At 37.3% G+C, this 5,445-nt stretch overlaps 1 pseudogene; it reads left to right on the top strand.

Annotated features, from left to right (window-relative positions):
• The first annotated feature begins 476 nt into the window (after positions 1 to 476).
• Positions 477 to 575, top strand: LOC130037201 (uncharacterized; annotated as a pseudogene).
• The last annotated feature ends 4,870 nt before the right edge of the window (positions 576 to 5,445 follow it).

Consider the following 5,445-nt stretch of genomic DNA (forward strand, 5'->3'; position numbering starts at 1 on the left):
AGGAGCCTCATGAGTCTCACCTTCCATTCAAGTTGTACTTGTAATAAGGTGGAATGAAATCATCAATATTCTCCTCACCTCTTCCTTCAGGAGAAAAATCCTACTTACATTCAAGGTGGTCGAATTGCAGACAACACCATCCACCTTTTCCTGGAGATGTACACGGGACTGAGGTGAGAACAGCAAAAGGCTCTAGTTTAATGGTCTTAATGAAGGTTTCAGGGAAGGGCATTAAACAAGACTCATATACCATCTTCCAAAAGAATTATTTTGTAAAACTGATGCCTTGGGTATGGTAAAAGATAATATGGTAAAAACCATACTTTTTTTTCTAGGACATTAAAGTTCTAAATCTATCTATTCAAGCTGCTTTGAAATATATTCCTTGATTTGGAATCACTGTCTGCCATAGGATTGAGTAAGGACAACACTCAAAGTAATAAGAAGAGAAAAATATGGAAAAATTAACTCATACTATGTTTGGTAACATATATACTAAAATTGAAACGATACAGAGATTAGCATGGTCCTTGCACAGATATGACATGCAAACTTGTAAAGTGATCCATGTTTTTGTTGCAAGAATAATTAACAGGGCGACTTTAAGCTAAGACAATCCACACAAGTACAAAAATTCTACATAAAGATAGCACAAATCCCCATCACAACAATCTCCTCAATGTCAATGGACTAAATGTGCCAATTCAGAGGCACAGAATGGGAAGATGAATTATAAAACTGAACCCAACATTCTGCTGCCTGAAGAAACACTTATGAACAATCAAAGCAAGCATGGGCTCAAAGTCAAAGGCTGGAAAACAATTCTTCAAGAAAGAAACGAACACGTCCACAAAGCTGGAGTGGATATACTAGTATCAGACCATATGGACTTCAGGCTATAGGTTATAAGAGACAGTGAAGGTCATTTCTTCATGATCATGGGATCTGTACATCAGAAAGAACTCACCCTCCTCACTGTAGGTGATCCTAATGACAGAGCAGCAAAATACTTAAAAATAACTTCTAATAGACTTATAGAAAAACATTGAGAGCAACACAATACTAGTTGGAGAATTCAACACTACTTTGTCACTTCTCAATAGATCAAACAGACTAAAGCTCAGCAAGGAAATATTTTTTTAAGGAAAGTAATGAACTACCATTGGCTTAGAGAAGAAATCAAAGGGGAAATAAAAAGTTTCCAGAAACAAATGAGAATGAGGACACGAGCTACCAGAACTTGTGGGACACAGCAAAAACAGTGTTAAGAGGAAAGAGTATAGCTCTGCCAGAATTCATCAGGAAGCAAGAAAGGGCCTGCATGAATAAATTAGAGCTCAAGATTTTGGAAAATGACCAACAAAAGTAGTCCAAACTAGGCTGGAGGAAGGAAATAATAAAACTTGTACCAGACGTCAATGAGCTAGAATCCCAAAATACAATCCAAAAGACCAATAAGAGTAAAAGCTGGTTCTTTGAGAAAATAAATAAGATAAATAAACCACGAGAAGCCTCTCAAAGAAACAAAGAGAAAGAATTCTAATAAATCCAATCAGAAATGCAAAGGGGCATATCCTAATAGAAACTACAGAAATCCATAGGATCATCAGAGATTATATTGAGAAACTTTATAGCAGGAAATGAGAGGATCTTGAATAAATTGATAAATTTTTGGATTCCAATTACCTCCCAAGGCTGAACCAAGAAGATTTGGAATACTTGAACCTATCACTTCCAAGGAAATTGAAATGATGGTCAAAATATCCCCCCAAACAGAATCCCTGGCCCAGATGGATGGATTCAATAGTGAAATATTTCAAACCTTTAAAGAGGAAATGCTGCCAACATTTTTCAAGATTTTCCAGGAAATTGAAGAATCATAAATACTCCCAAATAATTTCTATGAGGCAAAGATCAACCTAATACTCAAATCAGACAGAGACACCACAAAAAAAGAAAATTACAGACTTATTTCCTTGATGAATACAGATACACAGATTCTCAAGAAAATACCAGCAAAGAGAATCCAGAAACTCAACAAAAGATCACACACTATGACCAAGTAGGTTTATCTTGGGGATGCAAGGATGGCTTAACATTCTCTAGTCAATCAACAGAATACACCATCTCAAAAAAATAAAGATAAAAGTCATATAATCATATCAATAGATGTAGATAAAGCATTTGATGAGATCCAGCACCCATTCATGATGAAAAACTCTCAACAAAATGGGAGTTGAAAGTACTTTCCTCAATATAGTCAAAGCAAATTATCACAAACCCACAGCAAGCATTATTCTCAACGGGGAAAAACTGAAGGCTTGGAGCAGAAATCAATGAACTAGAATTCCAAAATACAATCAGGCACAAAACAAGTTACCCACTCTCATCACTCCTATTCAACACAGTACTTGAAGTATTTGCCATATGATTTCGGTTAAAAAAAAGATATCAAGGGCATCCAGATAAAAAAGGAAGAACTCAAGCTTTTACTATTTGGAGATGACATGATACTATACTTAGAAAATCTCAAAGAATCTACAAAAAAGCTCCTGGGAACAATAGATTTGTTTAGTAAAGTAGTATATTACAAAATCAATATCTGCTACTCCATCGCTTTCCCATATATTAATAATGAAAGAGAAAAAAGAGATAGAGAAAAAACAATCCCATTCACAATAATACCTCAGAAAATCGAGTATATTAGAATCAACTAAAAATGTTAAAGATCTATACCAAAAAAAAAAAAACTTCAAAGCTCTACTTTACAAAATAAGAGAGTATATGAGGAAATGGAATCACATCCCATGCTCATGGATTGAGAGGTTTAACACTGTCAAAATGGCAATACACCCCAAAGCTCTATAAAGATTTAATGCACATTCTATAAGGATACCCATAACATTTTTCAAATAAATAGATTAAACACTCTTGAAAGTCATACACAACAATAAACTCCCATGAAGTGCTAAAGCAATCTTTGGTAAAAAGAAGAAGGGAATACCTTCCCCAAATACAAACCCAACTACATAGTTGTAGTAATCAAAATACCATGATATTCAGATAAAGACAGGCCTCAGATCAATGGAATATAGTTAAATATCCTGACGCTGGCCCTCAGATTATTATTACCTAATCTTTCATAAAGGCTCAAATACATCACAGGTAGCTTGCCAGGCTCTGCCGTGAGGGCTAGATACTCTCTAAGCTTGCCGGGCTCTCCGAGAGGGGCGGAGAAATCGAACTCGCATCGGACATGTTGGCTGCGTCCAAGGCAAACGACCTACTCACTGTGCTATAGCTCCAGCGCATTAGATGTATTCGATATACGAAACACAGTAACAACAAGTCTCATGATAGAGACGTTACTGGGCCCGCTCAAGCAAATTGCAGCCAACATGGCCGACCCGAGTTCGATTCCTCTGCCCCTCTCGGAGAGCCTGGCAAGCTACCGAGAGTATCTCGCCCGCATGGCAGAGTCTGGCAAGCTCCCGATGATGTATTCCATATGCCAAATACAGTAACAACAAAGTCTCCAATGGAGACGTTACTGGGCCCGCTCGAGCAAATCGACGAACAATGGGAGGACCTTTACCTTTACATTACCTTCATAAAGGCTCAAGAAATACGAAGTTGAGCTAGGAAGTCTCTTCAGCAACTGGTGCTGGGAAAACTGGACAGCAACATGCAAAAAAAAAATGAACTCAGACCTCTTTATAGTGCCAGGCACAATATCAGATCAAATGTATTAAAAACCTCAATATCATACCTGAATTCTTAAGGTATATGGAGAAAAATGTGGGAAGATCCCTGCATGACATTAAAGCTAAGGGAAACTTCTAGAATGAAACACCACTGACCAAGGAAGAGGAAGTGAATATAAACAAATGAGACTACATTAAACTAAGAAGTTTCTGCAACTCAGAAAAAATGGTGACCATGATAAAAAGAGAGCCCACATAATGGGGAAAAATTATTTATGCAATACCCATACAATTAACCTCAAAATTCGACTGCTGTATCATTAAGAACACTAAATAGTTCCTGTGAATTTTATTCTTCTTCACATATATTTACTCTAAAACATTTTAGATTTACTTTTAAACGACAGGTACAAAGGTAAATTTATGAGTTTTTTTAAAATTTAAAAATACCCCTATACATAGCCAGGTGCGACCCAAAAAACAAAAAAGCAAGCAAGCAAGCAAGAAAGAAAGAAATTAAAAATTAAAAAATAATGCTGTTTGCAATGCTAAGGATCAATCCCAGATCATCATACAATGGAAGGCAAATGGTCTTTCATTGAGTTATATCCCTGTTCTTAAACATTAAAAAGTTCTTAATTGATGTCTCATTGCATTTTCTTTTTTAAAAAATGCTTTTCTAAATATTCCTGGTCGCCAATGTACCTCCTACATTTTGACCCTCACTTCTCTTCTATATTTGACCTCTAAGACTCAGTTGTCACCTTATCCTTCCTATAGCCATGTTTTCTTTGGAAAAAGTTTCCAAGATCATGTCTGGCTTGCTTTAACTTGGCATAAAATGGAAACCTTATTTTCTGTATGCTCTCATGCTAGAGGTGATGATGTTTTCGACCCAGGTGAACTCTTTTCTGGGGAACTTTCTGGCTGTTTCTACTTGACTTCAAAATATCTAAAGGTAAGTCATCATCTTTTTTTTTTTTGCGTTTTTGGGTCACACCTGCCGATGCAAAGGGGTTACTCCTGGCTCTGCACTCTGGAATTACTCCTCACGGTGCTTGGGGGGACCATACAGGATGCTGGGAATCTAACCTGGGTAGGCCGTGTGCAAGGCAAATGCTCTACCTGCTGTACTATAGATCAAGCTCCCCCCCGCATCCCCATAATTCATCATCTTGAGGGCCTCAGATTTTTACCTTCCATTTAGAAACTTCATCTTTACATTGACACAGTAAATTGAAACCACAAAACCATTGAATGGCATGTTATAATGGTAGCAGCCATGAGCAAACATTGATAACCTATAAGTTGGCATGAACGAATTCTGTCTCAGAGGCTTCACTTCTGAGAATACCTGTCACTACCTCCTTTCTGTTACGTATCCCAGGATCAGAATCTACATCAGGCCATCAGTAGAAATTGTTCACCTGAAAGCTAGCCTTCCACTGGGATCAGAATCCATGATCCATCTAACTTGTAATTTTTCATTCATGACTTGTTGACCTTGTTTCAGTTGGAGGCATCCAGAGCATAAACTCAGCTTTCCCGTTGTTTCCACAGGAAATCCAAATACCTAAGAATGTTATCATTTCTGACGCCACTGTGAAAGATTTTTTTGGAATCCCACCGTAAGATACTATCATTAATGTTATAATATTACTGTTCTAAATAGTCCGGATCTCCCCAAAGAACTCTCTACCCTCCTCACTTCAAGTGCAGACTCCAGTTTATCATGCTCCTG

Source organism: Sorex fumeus, unplaced genomic scaffold (assembly GCF_029834395.1).
Source record: "Sorex fumeus unplaced genomic scaffold, SorFum_2.1 ptg000070l, whole genome shotgun sequence".
Taxonomy (NCBI): Eukaryota; Metazoa; Chordata; class Mammalia; order Eulipotyphla; family Soricidae; genus Sorex; species Sorex fumeus.